Here is a 22,500-nt window from a genome sequence, read left to right as displayed (position 1 = left end):
TGACCCTGACGATCAGCTGGATTCAGTCTCAAGCCCCTCCCCCTTCCCCCTTTCTCTAGTTCGTTGTCATACTTCTGGCCTTTTCTTCCTCTTCCTCTTCCTGTTTACCCTTTCTTCCTTATCTTCTTCTTCTTTTCTTCTGTGTCCTTCTCCCCGCTCTCACCTCTGTCCCTACCACCCACACCCCCCCTCCCCTCCGTGGACGCCCACCGCCACACCACTACTACTGTATTGATCTTAACCCAGCTCCGCCCACACTTGTTGAGCTACACACACCGCCCACGCCCACTTTGACCTTCCCCCTTTTCTGCTTTCCTCTGCTGCTTCTCACGCCCACCTTGCGGCACCGCCCGCGCCCACCTTCGCCGTGCCCCGATACCCAGGGTCCCGCCTCTCCTATTCTCCGCTCAGGCATGTCGTGCTAGTCAAAGCTTGTAAGCATTAGGCCCTCTTGTTCTTCCTTCCCTTTCCCCCCTTCGCCCCCTTCCTTCCCTTCGCGTTTCCCCTCCACCCTCTCCGCCCTCCCTCTTCCCCTCCCTCCCCCTCCCTCCTCCTCCCTCCCCCTCCCTTCCCCCACCTCCGTTACACCAGATGTGAGTCCGAAATTCATCTCGCTGTCGCATTCCCCCTTTCGAACGCCGCCAGGGAAACAACACCACGCCCACCTCCACCTCCGCCACGCCCACCGACCCGAGGGGAGACCAGGAGGGCGGCCCCTGCACATCCTCCAAGGGCGTGCGTGCGTAGGCCTCCTTGTCGTGACACCCCCGTGCCAAGGACGCGGCTTAAGGTAAAAAAAAAAAAAAAAAAATGTATAATATATATCAACAAAGAAAGATTCCTTCATTATTCTTGGTGTCGTGGTCGCGCCTCCGCCCTGGAAGAGCCTCTCTCCTGGGCGTGTTTGGCTGACCAGGAGTGCCCCCCCACCCCCACCCCGGATTGTCTTCGCCCCGGTTTTCTTTTTTTTTTTTATACTCTATTTTTCCTTATTTATTTTTCTCTCTCTCTCTCTCTCTCTCTCTCTCTCTCTCTCTCTCTCTCTCTCTCTCTCTCTCTCTCTCTCTCTCTCTCTCTCTCTCTCTCTCTCTCCTTTCCTTCTTGATTAACCTCTTCATTTTCTTCTCTGTTTTCGTCTACTCTTCTTTTTCCTCCTTTTTTTTTTTATTCTGCTTCTCCTTCTTCATTCTCCTTCTCAGCATCGTTACGCAACTGATGATCCGGGAAGAAACGAAAGAAGCAAGAAAGAAGAGGGGAAAAAAAAGAAGGGAAAAAAGAAGGATAAACTTCCTGTGTCTTGATTCCTTGGGACACCTAATTAGCTCTTTAATTTCCCCAGGTAGGTGCCCCGTGCAGGTGGAAAGGAGCTGGAGTCGGGGTTGCGAGAGGTTGTAAAACTTCTTTGAAGAGGTTTTCTAAAGCTTTTTTTTTTGGGGGGGGGGTTGAGGTTGTGGGATTTGTATTTCCTATTCTCAAGGAAGGGGGGAGGGAGGGGGTGAAGTGATAGGGAGGGGAGGGGGAGGTGCAGGTGGGGGTTCCATGAGGTTGCTTGGTTCATTTTAGTGTGGGGGGGGGGGTAAAAAAAATTCTTAGTGTGGGTGGAGGGTGGTTTGTTAGTTTTTTTTTTTTTTTTGGTAAGGTTTCATGTGAAGCCTTCTTTAGAGGTGCTGGGTGTAAGGGGATGTATGGAGGTTGTGTGGGCTTTCTTTAAGGATGGTATTTTTTTTAAAGGGTGGGGGTGGGGGTGATTAGAAGTCAAAGGGAGGTAGATAAATTTCGGCGTTTCGAATTCGTTAATGGGATAGGTTTTAATCGCAGTTGCCTATTTAATTTCCGCTGTTTGTTTGTGCATTGATTCATTCACTTGCATTTGTGTAGTTGGTATCAATGAGCCTAGACATTAAGGCATTCTAGGCTTTAAGGAGATTTGGCCTTTTTGAAATCGAATAAGCGAGGCGGCGGCGGCAGAGCCTTTGAAGTGTCGTGTAGCGTGAAGCCGACTCGGAAGTCACGTGACTCTAGGTGACTCGGGTGAGACGGGAGGTGAGTCAGGGAAACCCCAAGGTGCAGTTGTCCCAAGTTTCTGCGGGAGTTGTGAGGTGAGAGTGGGTGTGGGGGCGTGCGAGTGACTCTGGAAGTGGTTGGAAAAGTTTGGTCTGGGTGTGGGGCAGTGAGGAGGAGGGGCGTGAAAGTAGCAGCCTAAAGAAACTGGAGAAATACATTCGTTGGAGTACAAAATCCACTGCTAACGCGAAACGATATAAACATAATATTCTCGCAACTGGCATCGTGTCGCTGCGTAACCACTTTTTACAAACATGAGGATTTTAGCATGAGAAAAGTGTGTCGGGAATTTTAGCAGGAGAAAAGTGTGTCGGGGATTTTAGCATGAGAAAAGTGTGTCGGGGATTTTAGCATGAGAAAAGAGTGTCGGGGATTTTAGCATGAGATGAAGTGTTTTGGAAACTGATTTGCGTCTCACAATGTCTTTAAGCACACGGCTCTAAGCATAAGTACGAGGATTCTGGGTGCGACACAATGCAAGGCAGTTAGGGAAAGTTGGTGAAGGATAAAAGTAAATGTGTGTGTGTGTGTGTGTGTGTGTGTGTGTGTGTGTGTGTGTGTGTGTGTGTGTGTGTGTGTGTGTGTGTGTGTGTGTGTGTGAGTGAGTGTGTGAGAGAAGCCGGACTTGGATTTATATGTCTATAGGTACAGGCAAAATTTTCGGGGATCATACCAAGATATGTAGATATGAGGAGAAAGCTTGATAATTAAGATGGGTAGACAAGTCGAAGAAGGTTTTGCGAGTCGCCAAGAAATCTGAAAGAGAAGTTAACATCTCTCGGAAAATGGAGAATAGGAGGAGGCAGAGGTGGGGAAAGAAGATAAGAAAAAAGAGAAATAAGAGGATAGCAAACTTATGGAACGTGGCTAATGTGTTGTGTGATCGGAGACGGGACACTTCGGGAATCTCGCGGTCGGTAGAGGCCAGTGTTTACTCTTTTCCCAGGCCCCCCCCCCCTCCTCATCTTCGCCTCCCTTTCCTACCTTTTCCGGTTTCATATATATATATATATATATATATATATATATATATATACACATGCATATATATATATATATATATATATATATATATATATATATATATATGTGTGTGTGTGTGTGTATATATATATATATATATATATATATATATATATATATATATATATATATATATGCATGCCCTTCTTCCTGTGTCGTTTCCAACTTCTCCTCCTCCTCTTCCTTTCTCTCCCCATCTCACTCCTCCTCCTCCTCCTCCTCCTCTTTTTCTTCCTCTTTCTCTTTCTCCTCATCCCATTCCTCCTCCTCCCCCTCTTCCTTTCTTCCCATCCTATTCCTCTTCCTCCTCTTCCCTTTTCTCCCCTTCCCACGCCTCCTCCTCCTCTGCGCGTCCCCTCTCCAATCGGTATAAAAGGTTAAGGAAAAGGGACGTGGAAGTTAAGCCATAGGGCCAAAGGAGGGAGAAAAGCGACGAAAAATAGAACACGCAGTTAAAGGCCGGCGTGGCCCCAGGTGCCCGGGCGGCAGAAGAAGTAAGTGAAGAGTAAAAGTCGATAGTCGTTGAGAGGGACGACTGCCGCGCGTTGTCGTCGTCGCCGCACTCGTCAGCCGCCCTTATCGCCGGCTTGCTTGCTGGCTTTTCCCGCGCCCGTTGTTACCTTTGGTCGCTTTTTTTCATTTTCTTTATCTTGTGCAACAATAGAGGCGGTAGGATGTCGGTGGTAGTTGTGGAAGTAAAGAGCGGCGGCGGGGGGGGGGGGGGGGGAGCGTTGTTATTATTAGTTGTTGAATTTGTAGTTGTTATTGTTATTATGATGATTGTAAGTGTTTGTGCTGTTACTGTTTTCTTGCCATTCGTGTAAGCGTTTTCCTTCGCTTTCAACAACTCGCTCTGTACTCTTGTCATTAGAATATTTTGAATATTTATATTATTTTTTATATACCTTTGTCATTGTTACCAAGTACCTGTAGCATTTTTTTACCGTCCTCTCTTCTTAACCCCCCCCCCCCCCCCTTATTTCCTCCATCTCCTCCTGCTCCTCCACTTCCTTCCTCATCCGCCTGTTCCTCCTCCGAAGGATTTTCCGGACTTCTTGAAATCCGCGAGAGAGGGTTGTTTAGCCCACTCGAATGGACCCCCTCCCCTCCCCCGCTTCCTCCCCTTACTTCCCCTGCCTCCTCCTCCCCTCACTTCCCTTCTCCTCCTCCCCTCTCCCTCTCCCTCTCCCTCCTCCTCCCCTCTCCCTCTCCCTCTCCCTCTCCCTCTCCCTCCTCCTCCCCTCACTTTTCTCCTCCCCCCCTCTCCCTCTCCCTCTCCCTCTCCCTCTCCCTCTCCCTCTCCCTCTCCCAATTCCCTTCTCTGCCCGGCTCGATCTGGTCCCGACCTGTAAACATATCGACTTTTGCTCGTGTAGCTGCCCCACCGCCCACCGCCCACCGCCCACTGCCCACCGTTCACCGCCCACCGCCTCCCTTCCTGTACTTCCTCCTCCTCCTCCTTCTCTTCCTCCTCCTCCTCCTCCTTTTCCTCCTCCTCCTCAACTTCCTCCTCCCTCCTCCCCTCCCGTGGGTTCGTATCCTCGCTGCCCGGCGCCCAACGGTTGCCAATGGGTCTGTTCCTATTTTACTTTTTCATTTATGCAGTGTTTTAGCTGGCGCGTGCGCGTGTGTGTATATTTATTTATTTATTTATTTATATATTTATATATATATTTATATATGTGTGTGTGTGTGTGTGTGTGCATTCTTCTTTTCCCTCTCTTGTTTCGCTGCTTCCCTATTCTCCCCACTTCCCCCTCCTACCCAATTCATTTTCTTCTTTCTTCTTCCACGTCCTCCCCTGCCTATTCTCGCCTTCCTCTTCCTCTTCTCCTCTTCCTCCTTCTCCACCCATCCCCTTCTTCCGTGGGGGAAATTATCAGTCCCTCAGCTGATTCTGATTCACTCTGTTATTTCATCCGACAATAAGTAAAACAAAACGTATCATGGGGGATCATGGAGAGGGGTTAGGGGTTGGGGTGAGATGGGGGGGTGAAAATGGGGTTGGGGGTGGGCTGGGGGGGGGGGGTTCAGGTGCAGCGTTTCATCATTTTAATTCTGTTGAGTATATCTGGCCGCCTCCCACCCTCGCCATTTGTTAAGCCGTAATTTCAGCGTTAATTGCTTTAACTTCTATTTCCCCTAAAGTATTATCTGTGTATTTTTTTGAAATTCTATCTGTGTGTCTGTCTTTCCTTTCTTATCCCTCTCTGCTTCTCTCTCTCTCTCTCTCTCTCTCTCTCTCTCTCTCTCTCTCTCTCTCTCTCTCTCTCTCTCTCTCTCTCTCTCTCTCTCTCTCTCTCTCTCTCCCTCTCTCTCCCTCCCTCCCCCTCCCTCCCTCCCTCCCTTCCTCCTTCCATCCCTCCCTCCCTCCCTCCCTCTCTCCCTCCCCCCTCCTCTCTCTCCTTCCCTCCCTTCCATCCCTACCACCCTTCTCACACTCCCTCTCTCTTGCTCTCTCTTGCTCTCTCTTTCCATTTTTAAATAATTATTTTGGATGTTAATGTAATGACTCTTAATGGGTTCATGGTTTAGTAAGTGAGGTTTGTTTAGGTGTGTTCGTGGGTTTGTGCGTATGTACGTGCTCTTGTGTGTATGTGTTTGTGTTTGTCTGTTTATTTGTTTTAAGAGATTTTTCTTCGTCGTCGGAATTTTATTGCAGGTAATGGATTCGGGTTTTATTATGCGTTGTTGCAAGCCCTTGCGGCTCGTGTTGCAGGTGGAACCGATCAAGTTGCAAACCTCATATTGAGTGTTGTTTGAGGTCTGTGTGTAGATGGCGCTGTTTTGCAGTGTTGGTAGGTATTGCAAGTCAAGTGCCCGTGTGTTTATTGCAGAGCCGTGGGTCGTGTTGCGAGGTACCGAGGGCCGGCGTTTGCATGATGTTGCAATACGCTAATGATGTCGATGGTAATGTTGCAAGGTGCGCCGGGAGATTGAGTGCTTGGGACACTACTGGTTCACTGTCCTGGGTGGGAATCTTCGGGAGATGCTGCGCTCTCTCGTTATGATCTTCTATTAATGTCTATTACTTTTGTCAGTATATATTATTACCGTCGTCGTCATCGTCATCGTCATCATCATCAAAGTTAATGTGTGTGTGTATGTGTGTATGTGTGTGTGTGTGTGTGTGTGTGTGTGTGTGTGTGTGTGTGTGTGTGTGTGTGTGTGTGTGTGTGTGTGTGTGTGTGTGTGTGTGTGTGTGTGTGTGTGTGCCTATGCATATATATATATATATATATATATATATATATATGTATATATATATGTATATATATAAATATATATATATATATATATATATATATATATAAATTTCCTTGCTTGAGTGCAATGTAGGCTCATCGTTCTAAAGCGAAATTGCACGCTATTCGCAATATTACAAATTGCAAATTGGTAGAGTGGTCGGCGCCATGAATTAATGTCACAGACGTCGTGCTGTGACCACGGTGCTGCAGGTTGCAAGTTTTGCAGCTTCCCTACGATCCTGCAAGGCCTTGGTTGTGGCCGCAGGTTGCGCTCGGGGTTTTCGGCGGCGCTGCGGCGGCGATGGCGCTGCTTTGGTGCTTGAGCTGTCGGCGCTTGCTCGACTTGCTGCTGCTGGTAATGCTATTATTGGTTGTGATGGTACGGTTTTGTTTTTTCTCCTATTTTTGTTGTTGTTCTTATTGCTGGACGTTGGCCATTGCAACACCCAAGAGCCTGACGGACGCGCAGCCAAGGGCACGCGTAAATCCGTTTTATCTCAGGCTAAGCCCGTCCTCGGCGTCTTGCCTCTAATTCTTGAGACTGACGCCCGGCGACCGGGTCTGTGACGGGAGTCGAACGGGAAAGGGCGCTCTGGCCGGTCGGCTCATCAACTCAGTATGCCTAATGTTAAAGATAATGATATTATTAACAATAATAGCAATAACGATAAAACGATGATAATGATAATAATAATAAAGATAATAATAACAAAAGTAATGATAATAAGATAATGTTATCATCATTATTTTCGTTTGGCTCATTCTTCTCTCAGGTGTTTAGTGACAGATTTAACGCATACAGTATTGCGCTGACCAAGGCTCTTATTTTACATCCCCAGCATCTCTTTTTAATAAACCCCTTTTCTGACTTATTCTTAGCTTGTGCTTGCCGTCTTCGTCTTACTGCTACCCCCACCCCCCTCCCCTTCTTCTCTTTTCGTGCTCGCCTTGCCTTCCTCTGCCTTCCTTTTCTCCGTTTCGCATCTACGTCGGCCCAGGGAAACAACAGACGATGTAGGTGCCTGTTTAGCTGCGTAGGTGGGCGAGGGGCGTGGCACCAGCTCGCGGGTTGAAAGGTCGGAGGTTGGGCGCTAGAGAGTGCCTTTGCGGGGAGGGGGGAGGAGGAGGAAGAGGAAGAGGAAGAGGTGGAGGTAGGTGGGGGGGGGGGGGTAATTTTAGTGACTTCATCTCGTGCGTCTGTATTAGCATCATCGCTGTTCTTAATGTACAGTTTCGGGCCGGTGAGAGTGCCAATGTGAGGGTCAGTTAGGGAGCGGCCAAGGGGATCAGAGGAGTGGCCGCGGGAACCTGGGAGGAAGGACCAGATGTGTAAGGGCTTGTCTGTGGGTCAGGGTCGCGGAGAGGGACTTAGTGTAGTTCCTGACGGAGATAGGAAGGGAGGGTAGACGGGGGGAGATGGAGGGAGGGAAGGGGAGAGGCACCGAGGGAGGGGAGAGGGACGGAGGGAGGGGAGAGGGACGAAGGGAGGGAGGGACGAAGGGAGGGACGAAAGGAGGGAGGGGAGAGAGACGGAGGGAGAGAGGGAGGGGAGAGAGACGGAGGGAGGGAGGGAGGGGAGAGAGACGGAGGGAGGGAGGGAGGGCAAGCGAGCAAGCGAAAAAGAGAGGAAAAAGCACAGATAAACAGACGCACAGTAGAACATAAGGCAAGAGTCGAGAGTAAGTAAAGGTGGCTTGCGTGGAGGTGGGGAAAGAGGAGCTGGAAGTTCCTGTCGAAAGCCTAACAAGAAAAGGCCCAGATTTCTTTCCTCTTTCCTGAGACAGACAGCAAGGACGCCCCCGCAGCCACTGCTATGCCTCCCTCTCCCTCTCGTAAGGTTGCTTTTCCCATCGACTCAACACGGCGATGTAGGCCTTACGAAGATGGCATTGGGTGGACGCAGCGGCGGCACCGGGGGACGGCAGCGCTCGCAGTGTGACCAGGGAGGGAGGGGAAGGGGAGAGGAAGGGAGGAGTGGGAGAGGGGAGAGGAACGAAGGGGTGGGGGAGGGGAGAGGAGGGCAGAGGCGGGAAAGGAGGGAGGAGGGGAGAGGCGAGAGAGAGGACTGGGAGGAAGGCAGACGGGAGAGGAAGGGAGAGGAGAAAAGGGAAGAAATGAAAGATCAGGAAAAAAGAGGGAGAAATGAAGGATAGAAAGGGATGAAGGGCAGGGGCAAAGGAAGAGGAATGGAGAGTAAGGGAAAGGTGGAGGAGAATGAAGGATAAGAGAAAATAGAGAGGAACGAAAGACTGTGAGAGGGGAAAGGGAGCAAAGGGAGGGCGGCCGACTAACTCGTTTTCCCCGCCAAGTAGGACTGTCTTCCCCGCCTCCTGCTAGACGAGGAAGAGAACGAGAAAGGCGAAAGGAGATGCAAGTTAAAGTTAAATGATACTTGAAGGAAAGGGAACTCAATCTTCTGATAAATACAGAGCTCCTTCAAGACATAAATAATTTGGATGGCGAGAAGAAACGGATCCCAATCTTTTGAGAAATGTAGAGCTCCCACGAGCAATAAGATGCATAAGTTATAAGAAAAATGAAACTCGATCTCTGGACAAATATAAAATTTCCGCAGCGCATGAGATTTATAAATTTCGAGGGAAAAAATATGGAATTCAATCTTTTTGATAAATACAGACGTTTCTCAAGTTACCGTTTCTTTCGACAATGAGGAATCATTATCGTCGTTTTCTTATCTAACTTTTGCGTCGACGTGCAATTGAAATTAAATTGGAATTATTTTACCTTCTGTCTTGTTTCCTTTCTCTACTTTTCGTGCTATGTATGTAAGAGTTTTCTGATCTCACGCGCGCGCGTATTTGTGTACATACCTAATACATACATCAAATTTCATATGGCTGGTAAAGGAAAGCGAATAACACATATTTGTGCGCGTGTATATAGTATATAGAATAGAATGAGACTGTAGCTCCGCCCACTCAGATCCCGTCTAAAGTAGGCAGGCTTTCAGAAGGAGAAAAAAAAATTGGAATCGTCCTGTCCCCTGGCTCTGCCCCGAATAATTCTGTTGGGGTCTGCTGGGGTCTGTTGCTGAGTCATATCGGCCTTACAAAGACCCCGCTTTCCTTCTTGCCCCTCCCACACCCCCTGCTACCCCCTTTCCCATACCCCTCCCCACTCCCCTCCCTCCCTCCCTCCTCCTGGTTCTCATTATCATATCAAAGCTGTAACACGTTCACATGCATTTACCCGAGCCATCCAGTTTCTATTTTAGTTTTTATTTTCATTACTTTTGGTTGCTGGAATAAAAAAAAAAAAAAAAAAAGGAATGAAAAAAAAAAGAATAGGCACTGTGAAAGTTTTTTTTTGGGGGGGGAAGAGATAAAAAGTAAGAAGTTAGAGTGGGAGAATAAAACCCTGAGAGAGAGGGAGGGAAAGGGCGGAAGAAGTTGGGAAAGTGGCATAAGATAGAGAGAGAGAAGCTATGCAATCAGAACTGAGTTGAGTTATGTATATAAACCAGCTCTCTTCCTCCTCCTTTTATCCGTCTTCCCTCCTACCCTCATCATTTTTCAACCCCCATTCTCTTTCTTTCTTTCTTTCTTTTCTTTTTTCTTTCTTTCTTATCCGTCCTTCCTTACCTCCCTCTTTACCTTTCCTTTCCCATTCCCTCCCTGCCTCCCTCCCACTCTCCCTCACACCTTCCCCCTCCTCCTCCCTCCGCCGCCTCGTCCCCCCTCCCCACCCTCCCATCCTTGTTCATCCTCTCTTGTGTGTTGTTTGTCTTCCACTTCCTTCCCTTCTTCCATTCTTTGTCTTCCTCTTCCCTCTCGTTGTTTGCCCGTCCCGCTTGTTGTGGCGACGGAGCGGGCAGCGGCGGCGTGGTATCCGTGGCGAGAAGCGCAACGCCGGCGGTGAGCGCGGGGCGGGCTCGTGGTGGCAGCGGCGGTGTGGTGGATACGTAATCAAGTATGACTCTCCGCGTTATTTGATCCCCGCTGCCCCATTCTCCTTTCCTCGATCCTCGCCCTCGTTTATTATTTTTTTTCTCTGTCTCTCTTCTTCCATCTATCTCCCGTTTAATCGCCAATTGGTGTGCCTCCCGTAATTCGTATCGTGTTTCCTTCTCTTCCTTGCTGCTTTGCGGTTCGTCGCTTACGCGCCTCGCTTCTCCCTCTTGCTCCTGTTCCTCCTCCTCCTCCTCTCCCTCCTCCTCCACCTCCGCCTCCTCCTGCTCTCCCTCCTTCTCCCTCCCCCCCCCTGCCTCCCTCCTCCCGCCCCCATCGTCTCTACCCCTGCAGCAGCGGGCGTGACAGTGGCGTTGTCAGTGTGTGTTGAGGCTGGTGCCCGTGTGGTGGTGGTACGACTTCTGTCCCTCTTGGACGCGCGTGCGGGAGTGCGCGCGCGCGATCTGCCCGCGGTCATTGCGATCAGATAAAATGTGCGCCTGTGCGTGTGCGTACGCGTGCGTGTATGGTGTGTATGTGTGAAAATCTGTATGTGTATGCTTGCATTTATGTGTCTTTGTACGTTCTTTATATGCTTGCCTCATTATCATATTGTTATGACACATGCATGTATCCATTGCTGATGCCATAGTGACATGAATTACAAGTATGTGCAAGGTATACAGAATGTGCATTTGTGTTAGAGAGAGAGAGAGAGAAGAGAGAGAGAGAGAGAGAGAGAGAGAGAGATCGGGAGCGCTCTTGCTGGAATACGTCAGCAGTGTCAGCGACGGGATTGAGTGAGAGGGTGGGGTCACGCGCGTGTCTCGGTGTTTATACAAAGGACACGAAACGTCAGCGCACAGGAGAAACGAAGGCAAAGGCGAGTGGCGTAATCGTAGCCATGGTCGGAATTTTATCAGCCGTGGAAGGGGTGTCAGTCGGTACACAGTACAAGTGCCGCGGGGAGAGTGTCAGCCAATGGCTCGATGAGAGTTCCAGTACACAGTCAGTGACGCTCAACGAGTGGGTTGCAAGCGAGTTGCGTTGAGAACGGTTCGCAGAGCGCCACTTAGGACCACGGAGGCAAGTGGCGGCCAAGGTGGTGCCGTTGGAGTGTGAGTGCAGATAGTGACTTGACAATGAAAATCACAGTGACAGTGACAGCGTCGATGGAAGTAGCCGGGGCCATTGCAAAGATTGAATAATGTAAGCGGTATCGAGTATGTGTGTTTGTGTGTCAAGCTGTAACTAGGTGCCGTCCGGATCGGCGCGCAGGTCGTGAAAGGTCGTCCTGGCGTCGCGAGGTCTCCTTGCAGTGACATGCGACTTGAGGCGCTGGTGGGGAGGGAAGGGAAGAGGAGAACCTTTTCGGATTTAGCTTTTGAGGCGTCGAGCGGATTAGAAGATGTGGAACGAGAGTGATTCGAGTTCTGTCGCGGCGCAGATTTCCTTCCCCTCCTCTCGTCCCTCCCTTCCCTTCTTATCCTTCTCCATCTGTCAGTTGATCTGCCCATCTATCTTCTTGATTCCCCTCCCTCCTTCCCCTCCATTTGCCTGGGAGGTTGTCCATCTACCCTCTGGATTCCCCCCTTCCTTCCCCTCCAACTTCAGTCGAGGTCATAAGAGGGAGATATCCTTCTCCCTCCACCTCCCTTTCTTATCTTTGAGCCTCATTCACTCTCTTCAACTCCATTATTTTCTTATTTTGCTCCTGTCTTCTTTTTATTTTCCTTTGGTTGCCTCATTCACTCTCTTCTACTCCATTATTTTCTTATTTTGCTCCTGTCTTCTTTTTATTTTCCTTGGTTGCCTCATTCACTCTCTTCTACTCCATTATTTTCTTATTTTGTAGATGTCTGCCTCTTATTTTTCTTTGGATAACATCCTCCCCCCCTCCCTCCCTCTTGCTCGGCGGGCGGGCGCACTGCGTGGGTGCTGTGGGTCGTGCGGGGATTATGTACACACTGAGTCGTGATGGGTCGTGCCTCCGTGTCGTTATTGAGTTGTCCGCGCCCGCATTCTGATCCCTCCTCCCTCTCGGCATCCTTCTGTGCCTCCCTTCCCCTTCCACTACCCCTTCCCCTTCCCCTTCCCCTTCCCACTATCCCTCTTTCCCTTCCCTCCTCCCTGCGCCGCGTAGACACTTCGACTGCCACAGGGTGTTGTCAGCGAGGAAGCTGTTACAAATGCAATAGCGACAGCTGCGGTGGTTGCGACGTTGGCGGACAGCGATAGGGACTGATAGGGGTCGGGGTATCGAAGGCGGCGGCGGCGGCGGTGGCGGCGACAGCGACGGCAGAGGGATCACCAGAATATTTCCAGAGAAGGCGACTCAAAGCCCTAGTCTTGGTCTCGCAGACGTCAGGCGTCAAATTCTTTTTTAATTGTAGTTCATTTTCCGCGAGGAGCCTGAAGGGGGAAAGAAATGGGGAAAAAAAAAAAAATGGAATTGGACATAGAAAACGGGAAGTCCTCATTCCGATCTTACTCCCTTCGGCCATTATCTGAAATAAGAGTGAGGGAGAAAGGAATCAGCTGATATTGACATCCGCGTTCCGAGTCCTAAGCCGCTCCTTTGCCGTCGAAATCGCTCACGCACGCGGCCCTCTGTTTATGACCCGACGAGAAGTATCTGATTCAGGCGACTGGATTATCCCGTTTGAAAGGCCTGTTTCCTTCGGGGCTTACGAGGCCAAATGCGCAGGCAGACACACCTTCGGGATTATTGGCCGAAGGAAGCAAAAGCCACTCGATTCGTGCAACTACTTGGCCCGTCCTCGCCTCCTCTCCTGTGTCCCTTTTAGCCTTCTTGACCCTTTTCTTGTCTGCTCTTTATTGATTTTTTCCATCTCTCCTCTTTCTATTTTTTCTTCGCTGTTCTGTCTCATTTCCCTCTCTGTCGCACCCTCTTACTCCCCCGTCTGTCTTTACCTATCTTCCTCTCTTCTTCTACCTATTTACTTTTCTCATCCACTCACTCTCTCTCTCTCTCTCTCTCTCTCTCTCTCTCTCTCTCTCTCTCTCTCTCTCTCTCTCTCTCTCTCTCTCTCTCTCTCTCTCTCTCTCTCTCTCTCTCTCTTTCTCTGTGTGTGTGTGTGTGTGTGTGTGTGTGTGTGTGCGTGCGTGCGTACGTGCGTGCGCGCGTGTGTGTGTGCGCACTGCAAGTAACTTGAGTGTCTGTTGTTCTGGTAAACACATTCAGTATTTTCTTATGTTTTTGTTTCGTTCGGTGTATTTGTTTGATTGCAGCTCTCCTTCTATTCTTTCGCTCTGTATTTCTTACTGCGAGACTTGAATATGCCAAAAGGAGAGAGAGAGAGAGAGAGAGAGAGAGAGAGAGAGAGAGAGAGAGAGAGAGAGAGAGAGAGAGAGAGAGAGAGAGAGAGAGAGAGAGAGAAAGAAAGAAATACAGAGAGAGAAATACAGAGATAGAAAAATACAGAGAGAGAGAGAGAGAGAGAGAGAGAGAGAGAGAGAGAGAGAGAGAGAGAGAGAGAGAGAGAGAGAGAGAGAGAGAGAGAGAGAGAGAGAGTGGGGGGGGGGGGGGGGGTTACAGCAGAAGAGGTGGGGAAATTCATGTGTTTGGGCTCTATGCTTTAACATTCTGGCCTTTGTTTTGGTTCTTTTCTGGTCGTAGGTTCATGCTGCATTATTGCAGCTTTTTCACTTTCTTTAGCTGGAGAAATCTGTTTTTTTCATACGTTGATCTTTTGTTTAGGTGTGTGTTAGTGCGTGTGTATGTTGGTGTTTGTGCTTGCGTGTGAAGGACAGTGACGGCGTGATAACAACCAGAACATGACGTGGCTAAAAGCGGAAAAGACCTCGATTCTTTGCAATATTGAAAAAAGGCGATTGAATTCGAATTCATCCCAATCCCATTAGGGTTCAAGTAGCGTTAGGATGGTGAAGCGCTGAGCAGGACCTCCAGTGGCACCCCTCGCCCCCCCCCCCCCTCCCCCTGTGCTCCGCCTCGTGTAGTTTCGTGATGTTGGAGAATGAGTTGGACCGCTCTTCTTCCAGCGTTTACTACGACGGGACTCTTGTGAAGCTGTATTGACCCGCGCGTGTGTGGCCGAGAGGTGAAGGAAAATAAGAAAAAGAGAGCAAGAGAGAAAGAGAGAGGAAGACAGTGTCAGAAAGAGAGAGAAAGAGAAGTGAGGGAGAGGGAAGGAGAGTAAGAGTGAATTTCTCTAGATACAGAAAGCTTGGAATGGAGGTCTAAGCGAGAGAGAAGGAATTTCGAGGAAAGGGGCTCTGGAGGAAGGAAAGTCGGCTGGACGGGTCTAGGCGGCGCCGTCGGATGGTGTGGCGGTGTCAACACGGGGAGAGTGCCACTAGACGGTGCCAAGTGTAGGCCCGCTGATCCTTCGGACTCGACCTTAATGCCATCAAACAGTGGTCCTCTCTCGCTGGAGGAGCAGGAGGAGGAGGAGGAGCCGAGGTCGAGGGTGTCCGCCGCCACGACCTGTGTTGGCGCGCCTTCCGCCTCCCGTGGCCTCCGTTGGAATCGCCCCCTCTTGACGACCTTGGGAAGCTCCCCTCCCTAGTGCGACCGTGAAAACCTGGCCCTCGCCTTCGCCTCTCGCGCCGGCCTCGGAAAAGGCAAAAGCTGTGACCTTGAGTGATCTTGACGTGGATGGCTTTCGAAGAGTTTCATGGCAGGAGGAGAAGGAGCAGGAAGCGGTGAGGAGGGGCACACATCGCTACCCTCGTGCCACGGGTGCCCACGGCTGTAAGAGAGACTTGGGGTACTTGGTGGGTGTCCCACGGGGTACCTCAGGGGTATCCCTGCATCAGCGCCTCTCTCCAGCCACTTCTGCCTCTCTCCTCTTCCCAACCCCATTTTCCTTCGGCGTGCCATGAGTGTCACCCCACTGGCCCCCCCTTCGCCATGGGGTCAGTGTGTTGCTCCCAGAAATGCTGCAGGCCCAGAGGTGAGATTCATTTTCTAAAATCCTCTCTTTCTCAAAGCAGGGGTCCTGTTCATGTACATTTAGTGTGGTGGCAGACACTTCCTTTATCCTTGTGACATATGTATTTGTGCGTGCCATGTTCACTTCTATGTATTGTGTGTATTTGCACATTTATTTGACTTCCAAATACGTAGAAATGGGATTATATGTAATTCTCAAACTCGTTTCATATTATACCCGTCTTTACATTGTAAGTCTTCATCCCTGTCCACATGTACGTGGGTGCAAGTACAAGGCAGGTAATTGAATGTGTATGTTCGCGCGTGCACACTTTTGTGCGAAGCTGTGAATGTCGCTTTGTGGGCGTAGGTTGCAGGTAACTCCGTGGCCGCGGTAGCGATAGAGACGGTCCGGGCTCTGGCGGAGAAGGCGCAGGAGGGTTCAGCCATGGTCACGGAGCCCTGTTAGGTCACGCCCGAGGCATCTCACGCCCACCACCGTCCCGCGCAGCCCACACTCCGTCCCGTCCGTCCGGCTGCAGCGTACTTTTCTGCACGGACGATGGGAACGACAGTTCTTTTATTGATTTGTTTAATTTCGCCAGTCAGGGTCACGATCGGGTGGATGCCCCCTCAAGGGGGGGGGGCAAGGAAGGAAGAGGGAATGAGAAGAGAAGGAGAAGGGGAGGAAAAGTCGGAGAGAAGGGAGATTAGTGGGAAACGGGCGGGAATGGAAAAAAAATAGAATCATAGAAAGAAACAGAGGAAGAGAAGGAAGAGTCACGAAAGAGAGAGAAGGGAGAATTGAAGCGAGAGAGAGAGAGAGAGAGAGAGAGAGAGAGAGAGAGAGAGAGAGAGAGAGAGAGAGAGAGAGAGAGAGAGAGAGAGAGAGAGAGAGAGAGAAACACCTTTGTGGGCCAGTGATTCCTGGTGGCGTATTGGCCCCGATGGTCAGCTGGCTGCTTCTCCTTTTCGCCTCCCTCTTCTCACCTCCTGTGTCCTCTCGTCTGTCCCTTTCCCCTCTTCCCTTTCGCCTCCCCTGCGTAAGAGTCAGAACCTGGGAATGACTGCTATTATACCAAAATAATGTAGAGTCATTCTCTTGCATTTGTTTTTGCTTTGTTTTTAGATTTCTTCCATTCACTATTCATTATCGGTTTTGCTTTATTACATATTTACTCTCCTCCCCCCTCCCCTTTTACTCTCTTTGACCTGCACGGCGAGAGAAACTTGCAAAGAATGAACTAAAGAGAGACAGGCGCTCATGCAAAGGTCAAAGGTTAGATGTGAATATTGTAGAGCTTTGTGGTATTTATTGCTCGGTTTGTTAGCGTTCGGGACTCATTGGGGAGGGGGGGGGGAAGTTTTATTGCTGTTGTAGTGTTTCGGTTGTTGTTGTTTGGTTGGTGGTTGGTGTAGCGATGGTTGTCAGGCTTTTAATGTGAGAGATGTATTTCTTAGGATTTTTTTTATTATTAACTACTACTAAAGTTTCTATTGGTCCATTATCGCTTTAGTTCCCGGCTTTATGATCCAGGCTAAATAACAAGCTGGACAAAGCGCTGTATCGCCTTTCTTGATACGGAGAACTCTTTCCCCGTATTGTCCCGGCGGATATTAGCTCGGGTTTTATGCTGGTACTAAACGGCGTAGGAGGTCGATCGCCGGGTGCTTGTCAGTGGTACGAAGTGTGAAGCGAGATTGACTAGTTGCGTGTGAGGGAGGGAGTGGGCGGGGGGAGGCGAAAGGTGGGCGGGCTGGTGGGTGGGTGAGTGAGTGAGTGAGTGAGTGAGTGAGTGAGTGAGTGAGTGAGTGAGTGAGTGAGTGAGTGAGTGAGTGAGTGAGTGAGTGAGTGAGTGAGTGGGTTGCTTTGTGCGTGAAGGAAGAGTTTGGGCTGGGGGGAAAGGTGGGTGAGTGGGTGGGCGCACGGGTGGGGGTGGGGGGGGGCGAGTGAATGTGTAGGTGTTTTGTACGTGAAGGAAGGGATAAGGCAGAGTGAGGGGAAAGGTGGGCGGGCGGTCGCATGGGTGGGTGCTGGGTATTTTATGCGTGAAGGAAAGGATTGGGCGGTAGCGAGTGAAGGATGGGTGGGGAAGGAGCGTGGGTGGGTGGGAAAGGGTAAGCTTCGTGTTTGTATTTACATATTTTCTATTTGATTCGCTAATTTTCTTTCTTTCTTTTCTTTATTTGTATATGATGGTTAGGAAATAGAAGGCCGTTTGTTTATTTGGTAAGTTATTAGCAGTTAGATTATCTTTATAATATCAACATTAATTCGCGTTGTGTGTGCGGGTTATCCCCTGTATATCGATGTGTATATTTGCCCATGTCTGGCTGGAGATACGGACGTATACATGTGCTTGTTGGGCCCAGCTTGCCAGCGGACGCGCAAACCATCCACATATTAATAGATGGACCAAACTGTTAGGATTCGGAAGGATATGGGAGGATACGGAGGGATTCGGAAGGATTCGGAATACCAGAAGGACAGATAGACAAATAGACGACAGGATGGAAGTAAGTGGTAGAGCAGGTTTTATTTTGGGGCCTTGCGAGACGTGGCGTTGGTGGTAGTGGTGGTCCCTCGACAGAGCACCCACGACCACCACCACCAACTAGTCAGTGTACCTCTGACGCCACACTCACACACACGCACGCGCGCGCCCTCGTGTTCGGCCTTCGCTCGGCCTCAGTGCTCGGTGCGGAAGAAGGGTATAGCGGCGGTAGGCCTAAGGGCGTGCAAGGGTGAGAAGTGCAGTGCAGTGAAGTGGTGATTGCGGGAACGCCCCTTCTCGGTTTTCAACGGAGGAAAGGGTTACTGTAGTGTTTGGGATCATAGTTATGACGCTTTTTTACGCCTTACTCCCAGCCCACACCCAGACCCCGCCGTTCCCGGTTGCTTTGCTTGCAGTGCCAAACAGTGCCTGTGCCGGGGCAGTGACGAGTTTGGGTTGATGCCGGAGTGCCAGTGAATAAGTGAATAGGGTCAAGTGCCAGGAGTGATACGAAGTGAGCCGAGTGGCGCAATGGCAGAAAATCACTTCGTTGGGTATCAGTGTGGTGGCACTAGTGGCACTCGGTGACACCATGCGCTCGCGTCTCCGCCTACCTAGAAGGTGCCAGCAGTAGGTGCTTTGGGAGGAAAAGTCACCCAATGCTTGGCGTAATGCAATGCCCGATTGGAGTGGTGATGATAGTGATAATTATAAGAACGACCGGTTGCGGTAGCCTTTCGTTAAGAAAGGGCTTTCCAAGAACCATAGTCAATGATGGTGACGATCGTGACGGAAATAGACCCCTGACGCCCCGCCAGGAACAGTGAATGGTGAACGTGATGATGATAGTGAGCATGCTGGGACCCTGCTCACGCGGCAGTGAGGCTCCCGCCAGCTCCCTCACTCGCCAGCCAACAGTGGGACGATTTAGGGAACTGCCAAGTGGGTCTTCAACTCCTCCTCGGTTATTTTAGTGCCGCTGCTGTTCAATGTTGTTGTTGATTTTGCTGTTCGTGTCGTTTACTGGGGTTACGCTTGTTTCATTTGGCTGTCTGTTTGGTTTGGGTTTATTTCTTTATTGTTCCTCTCTCTCTCTCTCTCTCTCTCTCTCTCTCTCTCTCTCTCTCTCTCTCTCTCTCTCTCTCTCTCTCTCTCTCTCTCTCTCTCTCTCTCTCTCTCTCTCTCTCTCCCTCCCTCCCTCCCTCCTCCCCTTCCTTCCTCTCTCCTCCCTCCCTCCCTCTCTCCTCCCTCCCTTCTTTCCTCCATTCCCCTCTTCTCCCTCCCTTCCCCTCTCCTCCCTCCCTCTCCCCCCCCCCCCTCTCTCCCTCCCCATTTGCGGAGATGCAGCTTCGGACGGTGACGTGCGCAGGGAGAGTGGAAGAGAGAAGAGGGAAAGACAGAAAGCGGACGAGAAAGGCGATGGAAGGGGAATAAAGAATAGGCTATTCGGAGACCTAAAAGAAGGGGCTTTGGTTTGTTAAATTGAAGTGTTGTCACCAAGGCGTGTCGTGACATGAAGCTTTATCGTATCCACAAAGCGGAGTAGGAGGGAGAGGGAGGAGAGAGAGAGGGTGAGGGAGAGGGAGAGGGAGAGGGAGAGGGAGTGAGAAGAAAATGAGAAATATAGGACGAAAAGGGAGAGGGAGGAAAAGTAGATGGACGAGGACGGACGGGGAGTAAAGGGAGAGAGAGAGAGAGCAAGGAGGGATAGAAAAAGAGGCAGAGGAATGAATAAGAGAGGGAAGAAAGACCCCGATAACTCTCCCCACGGACGCAGCCTCACGTCCGCCGCGCCAACATGGTAAAGCGAAGTGCGAATTAAATTCATTACTGTTATTATGTGACAACATGGATGTGATTTCCTTGGTCCGTCGAGTCGGTGCGGACGCATTTTATGTGCGGGCAGATCGAGAATTTGCCTTTTTTTCACACATTTTCTATCTACTTTCTCCATATTTTCCCATGGCCCCTTTTTTTGCTTCTCCATATCGTCCGCTTCCCCGCACTCCCCCGGGGAAAAGTCTCGATCTGATATATCTGTCTGTCTATATGTTCATGTATTTATTCATCTGTTTTTCTATCTATCTATGTCTGTCTCTATCTATCTATCTATCTATCTATCTATCTATCTATCTATTTATCTGTCTCTATCTATCCATCTATCTATCTGTCTATGTCTGTCTCTATCTATCCATCTATCTATTTGTTTATCTATTTACCCATCTCTCTATCCATGTTGGTACGCATGTGTATCCGTAGTTCGAGCAAGTGTGCGAGCGAGGACGGAGGGGAGGTCAGCCCAGCCCCGCTCGGACGGCGCCCTCGCGAGATTCCTTTGCCCACATGGAGTCGCGGCGATAGGCGAGGGGGGGGGGGGGCAAAGGGGGCTGTCAGACTGGCGCCTAATGGAGGAGGGGGGGGGGGGTGATGGTGATAGTAACAGTGAATAGGCGTTAGGGAGGAGCTATGGGAGTGATGTATTACAGCGGGTCTTAAGTGCGAAATAAACAAGACGGAAATTTAGAGAAAAGTGATATGAATTGTCCACATAGGGGCGGGATGAGGTGTTGCGGTTAAAGGCACGAGTTGGACGGACTGGCTGGAGCGTTGTTGTCTTGGCGACAAACTCGTGGAGCAGCGCCACACAAAGCATCCGATCTCCTTTCTTCCCTCTACTTTCCCCCTCTTCCCCTCCTCCCCGTTCCCTTTCCCCTTGACTATCCATATACGCAGCAACATCACCTCACCCAGCCATGTTCTTCCCCTTCCCTTCCCCCTCCCTCCTTCCCCTCCCCCTCCCTCCTTCCCCTCCCCCTCCCTCCTTTCCCCTTCTCCTCATACTTCCCCCCTCTCTCTCCCATATCCCCCTGCCTCTGCTGCCTCCCCCTCCCTCTCCTTCCTATCCCTCCCTCTCCTTCCTATCCCTCCCTCTCCTTCTCCCCCTCCCTCTCCTTCTCCCTCCCCCTCTCCCTCCCCCTCCTTCCCATCCCCCTCCCTCTTCCCCCTCCCCAACCCCAGCACGGCGGGGCCCATATTAGGCTTAGAGTGCGCAGGTAGATGCAAAGGCCGTCTTTAAAGCCTTAGCCAGAGTCGGTGCAAGTGCTACTCCGTGTTGAATACGGACGCCCATCTACAGGGGGAGCTGACTGGCCTCTTAAAGGGGATTTTTATCTTTTATATTTCTTTAGTTTTATTTTCTATGATTTCTTCTTTGCTTCTTTCCTTCGTGCGGTGCGGCTGCGCGGGTTCGCCAGTGTGAGTGGGGCACAGGTAGAGGTTCAGATGGCGTGAGTTTAGGTGTGAGAAAGGCACACAGGTAATGTCGCACCTGCGCTCGAGCTCGGGTTACGCCAGGAGTCGACAGGTTCAGCTCGACCATTTTTAGGCTGTTGAGGCCTGTGTGACTGCAGCCCCCGGCGCCCACCGCTCTCCACGCCCACAACTGGCATAACCTGTCACTTCACTTCACTTCACTTCACAGACCCCCCCCCCCCCCCTCAACACTCACTCACACCACCACTTTGCTCCACTCGCTTTATTTCTTGTTTGCTCTTCCTCTTTCTCCCGCCTCTCTCTCTCTCTCTCTCTCTCTCTCTCTCTCTCTCTCTCTCTCTCTCTCTCTCTCTCTCTCTCTCTCTCTCTCTCTCTCTCTCTCTCTCTCTCTCTCACTCTTCCTCTCTCTTCTTCTCTCGTCCCCTCTCTCTCTCTTCCTCCCTCCCTTCCTTTTCCTCTCTTGCACCTCCATTAGGCCCACCTTTGATGCATCATCATCTCCCTCGTTCCCACATCCCTTAGGGCAGCCAATAAAACACTGTCATAGTTGCTCATGCTGCGCAGGGGTGTAAGTCGCGTCACACTCCGCCGTCTCTAATATCGTACCAAGTGCTACATTTCCAGTCACGCTTCCATGTCCCCCCCCCCCCCTCTCCCCCCTCCCCTCGATTCCCTACTAGGCGAACATGTTTGCTTCACCCGCCTCCGTCCCTCCCCACCTCTTCCTTCCCCTCCCCCTTCCCTTCCCCTTTCTCAGCAGGGTACTCGCACCCTCATTCCCTCTCCCTCCCCCATTCCGCCTTTCCTCCCCCTCCCCCATTCCGCCTCCCCTTCATCAGTAGGGTGCTCGTTCTTGCTTCTGTATTGTTTACCTCTGAAGGTATTGGGAACGCGGTTTTATATAAGAGCTTGTTTCTGGCAACGGAGTGAGGGAGAAGGAGAGGATGGGATAGGGAGAGGGAGAGGGAGAGGGAGAGGGAGAGGAAGGAGGAGGTTGAGGAAGAAAAATGGGTAGGGATAGAGCTGGAGACAGACGGTAATAAAGATATTGGGGAAATTAGATTTTAAAATCTGCTCTCCATTACAACTCATTCGGTTAACGAGTTCCCTCAGTATAAAATAAGTAAAGAATTTGTCAGTGTCTGCGCCGATGGAGGTGGGGGGGGGGGGTGAGGGAGGGAAAGGGGGGAGAGGGACAGGAGGAGGGGAGGGCGAAAAGGGAGGACGAGGGAGGGGACGGAAGGAGCAGGGAGGGTAGGTGAAGGGGAGGGAGGGGGAGGGGGAAGGGGACGGAAGGAGCAGGGAGGGTAGGTGAAGGGGAGGGAGGGGGAGGGGGGGAGGGGATTGTCTCGGAGTTGGTCGTCTGTGCCACAAGATGATCATGTCTCTCCCGCGTTACGTAACTGTGACACTAAAGAGGGCATTATGTAGCGCCGCTATCGCTACATGCTTCTTGTTTCCACGTCTTTGTTTTCTCTCCTTTTTAAACATGTCGATTGTTTTTTGTCTTATATTGTTGTCGTTTGTATTTTGATGTTACCTCCTGTACTTTTGCCTATTGAGCTGTTTTATTA

General features: G+C 50.5%; 1 protein-coding gene across 11 annotated transcripts in view; it reads left to right on the top strand.

Moving 5' to 3' along the window:
• The window catches only part of LOC125035455 (phosphatase and actin regulator 2-like), a 424,170-nt gene that overhangs the window by 346,654 nt on the left and 55,016 nt on the right, over positions 1-22,500 (top strand). Inside the window, exon 1 of one of the 11 annotated variants that reach the window (XM_047627865.1) lies at positions 17,724-17,903. The exons of the other annotated variants lie outside the window; for them this stretch is intronic. The gene's annotated coding sequence lies outside the window, so the exon portion shown is untranslated. Of the gene's footprint in view, positions 1-17,723; positions 17,904-22,500 lie in introns of those variants that run through there. 11 annotated transcript variants of the gene reach the window in all.

Source organism: Penaeus chinensis, chromosome 19 (genome assembly GCF_019202785.1).
Source record: "Penaeus chinensis breed Huanghai No. 1 chromosome 19, ASM1920278v2, whole genome shotgun sequence".
In the NCBI taxonomy this organism is placed as follows: domain Eukaryota; kingdom Metazoa; phylum Arthropoda; class Malacostraca; order Decapoda; family Penaeidae; genus Penaeus; species Penaeus chinensis.
This window is presented reverse-complemented; position numbering and strand designations above follow the sequence as displayed.